Source organism: Schistocerca serialis, unplaced genomic scaffold, assembly GCF_023864345.2.
Source record: "Schistocerca serialis cubense isolate TAMUIC-IGC-003099 unplaced genomic scaffold, iqSchSeri2.2 HiC_scaffold_1362, whole genome shotgun sequence".
Classification (NCBI taxonomy): Eukaryota; Metazoa; Arthropoda; class Insecta; order Orthoptera; family Acrididae; genus Schistocerca; species Schistocerca serialis.
In genome coordinates, this window is record NW_026047583.1 from 582534 (window position 1) to 596772 (window position 14239).

The following is a 14239-nucleotide window of genomic DNA, read 5'->3' on the forward strand; positions in this document are numbered from 1 at the left end:
CACCACTGATCCGTGACAGTCAATACGAAATAGGCGCTCATTGGTGGATAAGAGATTGTGTAAGGTTTGATACTACGAGGACATAATAGAATAGGAAGTCTGAGATGAAACTAAACCGTCTCCCACTGAGTTCGCGGTGATGCTCGTTCAAACGGCGCCATACAGTAGATTCTCCACCAATATGCGATGGTCAGTTGCTGCCTCTGTACAATAAAATTCACCGACATGTTTTAACTGAAAATTCACTCGACCAACATCGTCAGGCGGATCAAGACTGCCCCACCGGATACAGTATAAAAAAAACCGAGACGTGAATGTGTGGACTGCATGAGAGACAGTCAGAACGGTACGCCGAACAAATAAAACAGATGCATCGCTTTGAATTTTGTGAAGTCCCAACCCCCGACAGAACGCTCACGCGCACCCACCTAGTAGCGTAATCTAAAATTGTGATGCTCCCACAAAAAAGACAAGACAGCCGTTTTACTTTCTGAACCATCATGGAGGGGCGTGAGCGATTAATATGCTTTGCACAAAACGTAGGTACCCAGAATCTAGAGTTTCTGAAGCAGGTAACTGAACGCCGTTCATGTTCCAGGATTCCTCCGTTGTACATCCGCCGTACCCACTAACAATTACGTCTTGTCATTTGCAGTGGAAAGCGGTCAGTTTTGACTCCTAAGGATTTATGTCTTTCGAAAATCGTCACCCACGAACTGACAGTACAGAGTGTTTCACAAAGGACTTTACAACTTTAAAAATTCATATAAATTTATTGAAATAAGATGTCAAACTGGGTTAATGCTATTTTGTAGGGAAACAGATCAAGTTTTTATACGTTAAACTAACGACGTTGTATGTGGCTTCCTTTGGTTATCCTGCCGACATTCCATCGAAAGTCAATTTGTGCCCAAACTCGCTGTAGCATTGCAGGTGTAATTTGCTCAGTGGTTGCATAAATTCTTGCTCTAATTTCAGGTAGAGAAGCCGGCACAGGAGGTAGAAACACGATATCCTTGATGTATCTCCATAAAAAAAATGAGTGGAGTCAGGTCTGGGGAACGTGGGGGCCATGCAACTATCGCATCACTCCCAATCCGGACGTCGTCCAGGTAGTGGGGTGGTGCACCATCTTGCATGAAGTAAACATTCGGTTCTTGGTCATGCTCATCGATCTGTGGTATCAAAAACTGTTGTAACACATGAAGGTACACTATCCCATTGTGGGTTCTCTCACGGCAATAAAGGGGCCGTACACTTTGTTCTTGCTCAATGCATAAAGAACGTCCAGTTTGGGGCTACCACAGATATGTTGCAATGCTTGATGTGGATCTTCACTGCCCAGAATCCTTGCCACTTCAGTGAAAACTCGACTCGTCAGAAAATATGATTTTGTCCAAGAAATGTTCATCCTCCTGTAACCGATTTAACATATCTGCACAGAAGATCTTGCGAGCAATTTTATCACTGTTTTTTATTGCTTGTACGATAGTCAATCAGTACGGTTTCAAATGCAAACGGTTTCTCAACACACGCCAAATAGTCGTATGTGGGATTTGCAGTTTGCGAGATGCACTCCGGGTTGATTTCATAGGGCTGTTGACGAAATGTTGTCTCACTCGCTCATCGACGTCGTTAAATGTGCTTGGACGACCTGATGATTTCCCATGTGTTACCGAGCAGCCTGTTCCTACAAAACATTTATGCCACTCATGATTTGTAGGTGTACTAGGAGGATCTTTAGCGTACTTGGACAGAAATTACGCTGAATTGTTGACGCCGACTTCAATTCTTCAAACCGAAACACACAGCTAGCACGCTGGGGTTCAGTGAAGGTAGCCAATTGTAACGCAACTGCCGCTAGCGATTCTTACGGTGCAATTCGGCACTAGCGTACTACTCGAGACAAAACTTGATTTATTTCCCTAAAAATTGACACCACAATTATTTCTGGAGGTACTATGAATTAGTTTATATGAATTTTCAAAATTTTTAAGTCCTTTTGGAAACATTCTGTGTTATCGAAACTCTGCACTTTCATCAGTCGGCATTTACCTTCGTTGATGCGGGCAACAGATACAAGGTAAAAGACATCCATCGTAGCATTGAGCAACGGAATCTAAGCGGGAGAACCGAGTAACACCTTCACATCATCCGAGTATGCGCACACCTAGATCGTCTCGCCCAGAAGCATCCGTCCTTGTAACTGAGCAGCGGTTCTTCGATGCAGGGGCTGAAGTGATAGAACAAACAAAGACATTGAAAGCGGACTACCCTACGGATGGCAATCGGGGTTGTCAGTTGGACAATGACACCCTCCGAAGTTTTGATACCCGTAAACAAATGATATAAGACCTTGTGTGGGTGTGTTGTGAACCCAATGGCTTCCAGTATCTGCAACAGGATGCCATGGCTGACTCGTTAGAACGAGCAGCTACCGATATGACATCACGACATCCAGCTACTGGCCTCAGAATAGAATGACCAGATAAACAACTTTGACGGTCAGCAAAAATTTTCCCAAACAACGTAGACAGCTGGCTGTTCACCGTCCTTGCCACAACCTTATAATAAACATTTAATAAGGTGACCAGACGAAATTTCTCATTTACAGCCTGACCTGAACTTATAGGAATTAACACAATTTAGGCAACTTTAAGCGAGTCTGGCACAAACCCTCCTCTGAACACTTTGTTTAAAAGCAATGTAAAAGCAGTGCCCAACAAAGGCCAAAAACGAATATAAAACTCAGGCAGACCATCCAACCCGGTGACTTGAGAGAAGGCTACCTGACAATAAGATCGTAGATATCGTCGACGACAAGTCTTCAAAGAAGGCAACGCATATGTCTGCAATCTTTAATAACAAAAAACGAAGTTCGAGCTCCTGACAGCTGAATTAAGGGACCAATGTGTGTCAAGATGCCGGCCGCGGTGGTCTCGCGGTTCTAGGCGCGCAGTCCGGAACCGTGCGACTGCTACGGTCGCAGGTTCGAATCCTGCCTCGGGCATGGATGTGTGTGATGTCCTTAGGTTAGTTAGGTTTAAGTAGTTCTAAGTTCTAGGGGACTGATAACCACAGCAGTTAAGTCCCATAGTGCTCAGAGCCATTTGAACAATTTTGTGTCAAGATCCACTGCTGAGGCCAGCATAGGGTGTGGAGCTCCCACCCCGGACTCTGGATTATTTATGCTTCATCTTTTCACGAGCCACCGCCCGTTCAAATTGGACATGTGGTTTAGAATGTGTATGAGACAATACAGTATCGGCAGTCAAGACCGTAAGCAATTCTTGACATTCACCAAATTAGGTGTCAAACGAGGAGACACAGAGGCCCACTCTGCAGGACGGAATCCTTGGAGCTCGGATCTACATACAGGAGAGAGGTCAGGCATCACATCTGGGTCGAGTGGTACGCGTTCATGACCACCAACTGCATCCACTGGAGCAAAAATAGCTGGTGTTTCCAACGTCACCTGAAAGGCTGACATCAAGGTAACAGATAATTTTAGGGGCGCCTCAATATGCTGCTGTTGAATCACTGGAATGTCAGAAGGCTCAACGACTTTCCAGCCCGTGGGTGGATCTGGTTGAGTTACTTCAACCGCGGGAGTAATACTAGGAGAAACACTAGAGACCTCAGCAGCCGTTTCCGCAACAGCAACAAACAAAGTTATTTCAGGGAGGGGTTGGTGAAAAGTAGACCTATCCGATTCCTCATCACTCTGCGTACGTCGTCTCTTATGTTGCACTGCGGACACTGCCGGCTTGGCAACAACAGTTTCAGGACCGTGGTCCGAGGATGAAGGTGGGAAGGCGGGAGCAGGAAACGGCGAAATCCTTTATTATTCCGTTGCTGACGGGAAGACATGGCACGAACCTCGTTAGCAATAGAAAGGAGATAAGCTAACGTCAATTTTCGACGCTGTTCAGATATGGACTTCAGTACGAATACCCACCGCGGGCAATTATAACTAAGGTGGTCATTTTCACTACAGAGAAAGTGTGTCATCACTTGCCCATTATAGGTTATATGAATGCGGTAACCACATACCTGTAGACGGAAGGGAATGCTACATTTGACGACCAACTCCAGCGAACGGACTCTGCTATAACATTGCAACCGGTGTTGAGTGGACCGACCCTCGCGTCGTATACCCCTAAAATCCCGGCAAAGAAGCAATACCTCTTTCACTAAACTGTCGTCAACTTCCGGCGGGAGACTGAACGCTCGGATCTTGGTATAATACAGGGCCGCATTCGTAAGATGCACCATGCTAATGGCACCATCCTTAAAAGCAACTTGAGAACCGTAACTCAAAAGAAACCTATATGGTTGCAGTGGATCCAAAAATAGTTATCAGAATCAAAAGAGGTAGTATGAACCTGAACAGATATTACATGAACTGTACCAATGAGCCAATCATGAACTTGCAAATATCCGGACTGCACTGAAGCTAAGTATCTTCTCTTACAAGGGGTGGTCACGACGTTGGGATTATGGGTGTCCATCAAACTTAGCACCTCTTTAGTAGGCCACTAAAGCAACATAATGTGCAAGTAGTAAGGTGCACTTCTCTGGCAATTGCGAGAAAACCGCATTAGAAGTTTTACGTGCCTATTATGTAACTAACGTATCTGAGCGTAGGTGCCCGATGTTATAGTTCATGGTGGTCGAGTGGTTAGCGTTCGACCGTTGCAAGACGAACGTGTATGAAGCGAATGGTTGACAGCCGCTCATACCTTCATTTTTGTAGTACAAGTCTAGATTCTGTGATGTCCAAAAAGTTTGCACCTACAAAGATGCGACATATACGAAGACACAAACAAGACTGAGGAAATGCTGTCCACGGGCGCGCGACGCTGCGCTGCGGCGATAAACTCACAATCTTCCAGCTCGAGTCGGAACTTTACCAGGCAGTTGTGCTAACCACTACATCACCGTGGCAACGGGGTTCTCACAGCTGCGAGGACTATCCTAATCAAATTCTCTGCCTACCACAAACTTCAGTTCATCGCTACATCCCATTTCCCCTTCTTATATCGTCCGTTTGTCGAGGCTCTCCGATATTGAAATAGTATTCCAGCGTCCATCCTTTATCGAAGATAAAGTCGAGACTCATATGTCTCCGGCAAAACGTAATTCCATCAAATCAACAGATCACCTACGCCTGAAGTACAAGCAGCATTTAACCCATTACGTGCAAAGCTGGGTTACTATTCCAATATCGGACAGCCTCAGAAGTACTGACGATTTTTTAAATCTGGGAAATGGGCTGAAGGTGTGAACTGAAATTTGCGTTAGGAAGGGCGTCTGACTTGGGTAATTCATGCGGCTATTGTAGTCGCAATGCCTCGTTGGTCTAATGGGTAGTGCATCTACCTAGTAATCAGGAGACATGGGTTCAAGTGCTGCGGGCTGGGGTTCAGTACATCATAAAAACGACGGCTCGGTATCTGAGCGTGTTAGGTCAGAGAACTGAATGCTCTCTGTAGTAAAAGAAAAAAAAACTGACTTGAGGGATCAACAACAAACTTCAGCGGACGTCGGGTGATGTCAGCTACGACCAAATACAACGAAAAACCTGAAAAAAAAGGATAAAAGGGTCCTGCCTTTGCCACAAATTTTAATTCACTACTTGAGCTTATATTCTAATAGAAGATAAAGGTGATTCTCATATGTCTCTGGAAAAATGTTATTGCATCAGATCGCCGTAAACGATAATTCAGTAGTCATAATGGTAAAATAAATCTTCGTCCTCTCGGGGCCATTGTCCAGCTACAACGCGGGGTCGGCCTTGTTACTATTGATTTGGCAGTGTTAGTTGCACAGGGCGGCCGGATGCCCTTCCTTCCACCACCCCAAACCCCCCGGGACAGAACGAGTGCACCCCAGCTGTCTGCATCAAGTGTAACCTATGCAATAGTGCGAAAGTCTTCAGATGTCTGCGAGTCGTGTAACTGAGGCGGAACGTGGGGACCAGCCCAGTATTCACGTAGCGGGATGTGGAAAACCGCCTAAAAACCATATCCAGGCCGGCCGATATACCGGCCCTCGTCGTTAATCCAGTGGGCGGATCCGATCCGGGGCCGGGGCTCCTACCAGAGTCCAGGAAGCAGCGCATTAGCGCTCTCGGCTATACTGGCGGGTAAAATGGTAAAATAAATATCGTACAGGATAATGTTGGTTACGTAATGTAACCCACAATTTGCATAAAGTCAGAGGTGCTACATTTTCTGTTTGTGAAAACCATACTGACCTAATATCTCTGTAGCATGTTTTGATTACGAAAATATTTTAAGTGATGATTTGCGTGTGTGTGATATTCTGTGCAATAGGAGAGGCGCCTGTAACAAACAGAAATAGTATCTTTAACATCAGAATACAAATATATTCCAAGATTTATATTGTCCGATTTTCTGATTGCGTTATAACCTCAATAAGTCAGCTACAGTACAAGAGACACCAAAACGTCACAAAAAATTTTATGTAAGCAAATCCACTTGCAAATAAGAATAATTTCCTGAAACGATTTGTGGTAAACATCCATAAATAAGAAACTGGTGCAGTCTTCATTATTTAAATCACCAACGACTGTTTGCTGCCGTTTTGGGAATACGTAAGGTCTGATAAGGCGAGATATCGACACAACTTCACAGCTATCCCCGACATACTGATAGACGAGAACGTTTTGGAGGTACTACACTATAAAGAGAAAACCAGACGTAAGTCAGATAATAAGCTGTGCAAAAGGCGTCTGTGTTAATAATATTTTGTCCCACATATGTAGCACTGCGATCAGATCTTAGATTCACTTATTGATAACAATGTTCCAGCTGTAGAATCTCTGACGTAAGTGTAGAGCTCCCGTTGTGCTCTTTTCTCTCTCTCTCTCTCTCTCTCTCTCTCTCTCTCTCTCTCTCTGTGTGATCTTTCTCGCACAGAGGGAAGAGTGTGGGACCTGCGAAAGTCAGTGTTTTGTTGGCCCACTCAGTGCACCAGGACGCCGTGTGCTTCGCGGCCATGCCTTCCGCCGCCCTGAGCCCCCTAATGGGATGCAAATAAGCGCTCGCCGCGCGCTTCTGAATGGCGGACTCTGGCTGGCGCCTGGCGTGCTTCCCAATTTAGCGTCCGCTGGGACCGCCGGTTGCTCGCCTGTGGTCGGGACCAACGGAAGCTGTCGCTGCGGCTACCCAGGAAAATGTCCGCAGTGCAATTTGTCGAATGCAGAAGCAGATGGTGAGAAACTGATAGGTGTGCAGCAATTGTTTTTAACTGCGTACAGAAGCTTTTCCAAGAATTTTCAGTAGAAACATCCATAAAAGAAACGCCTTCAGTTTCGAATAGAATAGCATCATGAAATTTTTCACGTGGTGATTTCTTTAAAATAAACAGACACTGGGTATGCAATTCCTTTCGTCATTATGGTGAACGTACTCTTTGTTTCATCATATCACTCATCCGAATCTTATAGAGGCTGGTAGACCTACGAACCAACTTGTTGCTATGTCAATAATCTCCCAATCATCCTCTTACCGCTTCCAGTTGAGTGCATCCTTAATGGGAACAAAAGCTGGCAGTCGGAAGTGCGAGATTCGGGATGTAGTGAGGATGAGGGAGAACAGTCCATAGAAGTTTTGTGGAATCTTCTGGCGCGAGAAGACTTGTGTGAGCCCTTGCGTCATCATGGAGAAGGAGAAGTCTAGTACCGGAGAGAGGTGTTTCGTTGTGAACCGTACATCACCTCGAGTGAGAGTATCCACACGTTCGAACATTACAGGAGTCACTGGTTTGCACGACCTGCTGCAATGATGACAGACGCCTCCCTAACGACTCACCGTGCTTATGTTCACTGCCATATATAATCAGACATTCTGCCAACATCCCATGGTTTTACGTCAAAAGAAGCTCAGTGACAGCCCTCTGCCTGGAACGCACCTCCGCTACAGACGCCATTTTGAAGGCTACGTATAGCGCCTTCACCTAACTACAAGGGCTGAAGTGGGAACATTCCACGACATTTTTTTTTTTACATCAAATAGCTTTTCCATTCTAGATATACATGTCACTGATGATTACAGCAATGAGAACACTGAGGTGCAACGTCAGATAAGGGAGAGATTAGACCCTCATTATTAGATGACTTGAAAGATTATTGTTTTTCAATGGGAGCAAAAACAGATGCGATGCGCTGAGTTCTCAGAGTAGAGGCTGCGATTCACGCAGGGTTCCTGTAGAAGTTAAAGGTAGGTCTGTCGTGTGTTGAACAGCATTTGCATTGCCAATATTTCGCAACATGCACTAATTCCAATATTCAAGAAAATAGAAGGCAAGAGCTTTATGTTTCCTACATTGTATCGGCACAACTGCTTAACTGATTAAATTATCTTGTTTAAAGTTTCATTCCGTCTTTAGTTATTCTGGTTTCCTATTTTTTTCAACTATTTACTTAATTTTTGGTTTTAGATATTGTGTATTTGGACCTTAGGATGTTGTTCTTGTAATTGTTTTCATATTAAATAACACAAACCTCATTTTTAATTATGTGTGTTGTTACGTTAGGTATTTTGCGTTATTTCGTTCAATTATTTATTGTTTTTCCTGGTATTCAGTTTTCCTAGTGTCTGCTCTATGTCTAACTGTGTGTCCTGTACTGATGTTTTATAAGTATTGTGGATCTAGCCTATTACTGATAACTGATTCACTATTTCTGAAGCACTGTTAACTTTTGAGTTATTTGTGCGAATTTCAGCAGTTATTTACAGATTCATCTGTAGTTCCTTACACTTCACTAACTCAGACATTGCTTATGGTACCTTCCGGGTACGTATTTTTTGGCGCGTGATCATTACACCGCCCCACGTCGATCCATATATTCTACAACTCGAAGCAGTAAGACAGGACACCCGACATATTTACTCACTTACTGTTGCCTTTTACCTAAGCGCTACTTTTGTTTTAACTGAATCATGCGCGCGCGCGCGCGCGCGCGCGCGCGCGTGTGTGTGTGTGTGTGTGTGTGTGTGTGTGTGTGAGAGAGAGAGAGAGAGAGAGAGAGAGAGAGAGGGGGGCGGGAGGGAGAGAGGGAGCGAGGGAGAGAGGGGTCACTTAGGTCCATAGGGCCTACAGAATAATCACAATTTTTCACCACTTGCAGAAGGCATCACTGATGTTTATTTTGTTCCACCCTCTCAAACAAGAAGTCACTACTAGTGATTACCACTGCTTTCACGCGGACAATTACCGTATGGTAATGAAAATGAGAAGTTATAAAAAAGATAATTGGTAATACTGATATTTCACAGCGTTTCTCAACAAACGCCCCTGTTTTTAGCACCTGGCACGTTTCTCTTCTGTTTCCAAACACCAGGCGAGGAGGCGCAGTGAGAGTGGGACTGTCCGGCCGGCCAATCTAAATTTAGTTTCTTTATATTAATACAAGACCGCAAGTTTAGTGACTTACGTACAAAGCGAACATCTGCACTGTAGCAATCAATGGCCTTCACCAACCGTCCTAAAACTTTCAGGACAGATATCAATTGCGCTTTGAGTTCTAGAGTTTCGAAAACTGTTATTGGCAATGTTGACATTAGACATGAAAAGAAAAGTATGTGTTGTGGATGGGAAACACTGCCCCTTCGCCGGAAAACCGATGATTAGCAACTTTCTCATCTTGAAAGAGAAACGGCGTTGTGCAAAATGACTCCATACAGCCTGTCAGTCACAGTACACAGCGCATGACAAAAATAGCCGAGAAGCCAGAAGCGGAGGACGAAACGAAATGAAACGTAACGGGTTGAGGGAGTACGTGATGTCGTTTCAGTAATCACAAAATCGAGTCCTGTTTACAAAGAACTCTGCAGTATGAACCGATTTATGAAATATGACGTTGTACCCCCTGTGGCCTGGTTGCATTAACTAATTCGGTTGACAGGTTGTCATAAAGCCCTTGTACGCTCGACTGAGGCAAGCTGGCCCAAAGCTGTTGTAACGTGAGCTTCATATCCTGGACGGTTTTGATGTCAGAAATGGTCCCACACACGTTCAATCTGGAGCAGATCCGGCGATACTGCGATCTACAGAAGTACTTCAGTATCACAAAGGCAGTTCATAGGGACACGTGTCATACGTGGACGAGTATTGGTCTGTTGAATATAGGCACCACGATAATGTTGCATGAGAGATAACACACCCTGACGGAGGACTTCTTTCGCATACAATTGTGCCATTGTCGAGTTCCCTCAAATGTTGACAACTGGAACTAAAGCCATACCGGATGGCTCCCCAAGGCATGATGGCAGGAGCATCACTGCTTTGTCTGTCTGAATAATTGGAAGAAAGGGACCTTCCAACAGATCGCGCCGATACTCGGTCAGAATGTCCATCGGGAGTAGTGTGGATCAACCACTCACCGCTGAACACAGTGCGACGTCATTCATCGGCAGTCCATGCATTCCGTGCACGGTAGCGTTGAAACCGCAGCCGTTTGTGTTGCGGTGTTAAGGGCAATTTACACACGCTACTGTTAAGTCCACCCCCCACCCCCCCCCCCATGGACCATGGACCTTGCCGTTGGTGGGGAGGCTTGCGTGCCTCATCGATACAAAGGGCCCTACCGTAAGTGCAGCCACTACGGAGGGGTATCTGACGAGAGGCGAGACAAACGTGTGGTTCCCGAAGAGGGGTAGAAGCCTTTTCAGTAGTTGCAGGGGCAAAAGTGTGGATGACTGACTGATCTGGCCTTGTAACACTAACCAAAACGGCCTTGCTGTGGTAGTACTGCGAACGGCTGAAAGCAAGGGGAAACTACAGCCGTAATTTTTCCCGAGGGCATGCAGCATTACTGTATGGTTAAAAGATAATGGCGTCCTCTTGGGTAAAAGATAATGGCGTCCTCTTGGGTGAAATATTCCGGAGGTAAAATTGTCCCCCATTCCGATCTCCGGGCGGGGACTGCTCAAGAGGACGTCGTTATCAAAAGAAAGAAAACTGGCGTTCTACCGATGGGAGCGTGGAATGTCAGATCCCTTAATCAGGCAGGTAGGTTAGAAAATTTAAAAAGGGAAATGGACAGATTAAAGTTAGATATAGTGGGAATTAGTGAAGTTCGGTGGCAGGAGGAACAAGACTTTTGGTCAGCTGAATACGGGGTTATAAATACAAAATCAAATAGGGGTAATGCAGGAGTTGGATTAATAATGAATAAAAAATAGGAGTGCTGGTAAGCTACTACAAACAGCATAGTGAACGCATTATTGTAGCCAAGATAGACACGAAGCCCACGCCTACTACAGTAGCACAAGTTTATATGCCAACTAGCTCTGCAGATGATGAAGATATTGATGAAATATGTGATGAGGTAAAAGAAATTATTCAGATAATGAGGGGAGACGAAAATTTATTAGACATGGGTGACTGGAATTCGAGAGTAGGAAAAGGGAAAGAAGGAAACATAGTAGGTGAATATGGATGGGGGGTAAGAAATGAAAGAGGAAGCCGTCTGGTAGAATTTTGCACAGAGCATGACTTAATCATAGCTAACACTTGAATCAAGAATTATGAAAGAAGGTTGTATACATGGAAGAATCCTGGAGATACTAGTAGGTATCAGATAGATTATATAATGGTAGGACAGAGACTTAGGAACCAGGTTTTAAATTGTAAGACATTTCCAGGGGCAGATGTGGACTCTGACCACAATCTGTTGATTATGAATTGTAGATTAAAACTGAAGAAACTGCAAAAAGGTGGCAATTTAAGGAGGTGGGACCTGGATAAACTGAATAAACCAGAAGTTGTACAGAGTTTCAGGGAGAGCATAAAGGAACAATTGACAGGAATGGGGGAACGGAATACAGTAGAAGAAGAATGGGTAGCTTTGAGGGATGAAATAGTGAAGGCAGCAGAGGATCAAGTAGGTAAAAAGACGAGGGCTAGTAAAAATCATTGGGTAACAGAGGAAATATTGAATTTAATTGATGAAAGGAGAAAATATAAAAAAAGCAGTAAATGAAGCAGGCAAAAAGGAATACAAACGTCTGAAAAATGAGATTGACAGGAAGTGCAAGATGGATAGATCACATAACTAACGAAGAGGTATTGAACAGAATTGGGGAGAAGAGAAGTTTGCGGCACAGCTTGAGCAGAAGAAGGGATCGGTTGGTAGGACATGTTCTGAGTCGTCAAGGGATCACAAATTTAGCATTGGAGGGCAGCGTGGAGGGTAAAAATCGTAGAGGGAGACCAAGAGATGAATACACTAAGCAGATTCAGAAGGATGTAGGTTGCAGTAAGTACTGGGAGATGAAGAAGCTTGCACAGGATAGAGTAGCATGAAGAGCTGCATCAAACGAGTCTCAGGACTGAAGACCACAACAACAACAACAACTGTTAAGTCTACCACCAATGTCGATCGGTGACATAGAATGTTGCAGGGAGTCCATTACTTGTTCTGGGATGGGAGGCGTTGATGTGAAGGGATTACGATATATTTGGTGCAGAATGAGGACACCCTTCCTTGTGGTGAGCAGACATGGTCGTCTAGAACCTTGTCGACGAGTATGCAGTCTGACGTTGGCCCACTGTCATATCCGAATGCCTCACAAATCGATCAGCCGGACACATGGAGACTCAGAATGAGACCCCTTTCAAACTCTGTGAGGTGCCGGAGGCGCTGTGATCACTTAATGTATGAGGGTGTTCACGATCCTTGTGTACCCTATCAGGCCTGGTAACAATATTTAACATCAACAATATTAACGCATTCTACAAGATCCTCTATCTGTTAAAAAGAACTGAAACTGTTATCATTTACATACCGGCTAATTGTGCGTACATGTTCAAAGTTACACTGACATCCAACTGTGTTTTCTGAATGCTTCACATTTTTTGTCAGACAGTGTACATCTCCCTCAACAGTGTCCACCAAATAATATTCTTTCAAGGGAACCTCCCCACCGCACCCCCTCAGATTTAGTTATAAGTTGGCACAGTGGATAGGCCTTGAAAAACTGAACACTGATCGATCGAGAAAACAGGAAGAAGTTATGTGGAACTATGAAAAAATAAGCAAAATATACAAACTGAGTAGTCCATGTGCAAGATATACAATATCAAAGACAGTGCGAACTCAGGAGCGCCGTGGTCCCGCGGTTAGCGTAACGAACTGCGGAATAAAAGGTCCTTGGTTCAAGTCTTCCCTCGAGTGAAACATTTAACTTCTTGTTTTCAGTTTATGTGACAAACTGTTATGTTTTCATGACTTTTTTGGGAGTGATTATCACATCCACAAGAAAACCTAAATGGGGCAAGATAGAAGAATCATTTTACCCATTCGCCAAGTGTACTAGTTAGGTGGGTCGACAACATATTCCTGTCATGTGACGCACATGCTGTCACCAGTGTCGTATAGAATATATCAGACGTGCTTCCCTGTGGAGGAATCGGTTGACCTACGACCTTGCGATCAAATGTTTTCTGTTCCCATTGGAGAGGCACGTCCTTTCGTCAATTAATCGCATGGTTTTGCGGTGCGGTCGCAAAATACAGACACTAAACTTATTACAGTGAACAGAGACGTCAATGAACGAACGGACAGATCATAACCTTGCGAAAATAAAGAAAGTAAAATTTTCAGTCGAGGGAAGATTTGAACCAAAGACATCTCGTTCAGCAGCTGCTCACGCTAACCACGGGGCCACGGCGCTCCTGAGCGCAAACTGTGCTTAATATTGCATATCTTAAGCATGAAGTACTCAGTATGTATATTTCGTTTATTTTTTCATAGTTCCACAGAACTTCTTCCGGTTTTCTCGATTTATCTGTGTTCAGTTTTTCAAGGCCTATCCACTGTGCCAACTTATAACTAAATCTGAGGGGGGTGCGATGGGGATGTTCCCTTGTTAGTAAATTATTCGCTGTAGATGTCACATTCAGAAGGTGGTTGCAATAACACTTTGCGCCACTTATGATGTGATTTGTGTGACTGGTGACACGATTAAATATTTGAGGAAACGCAAACAGTCAATGGACTTGACATCAGAAGTCGCTGTTACTCATCTTAAGTGCAAAACACTGCTGTATCAGTCATTCAGAATCTATGCTAGTACATTTATGTTGACAAAGAACTATATCAAAGATTCGTAAATGGTTGCGATAGGAGAACTTTTATGACAGTGTGCAAGGAGCGCAGCACGGAACGATCAGCTGCAGTTGTTGTTGATTGAGAGAACAGAGACTG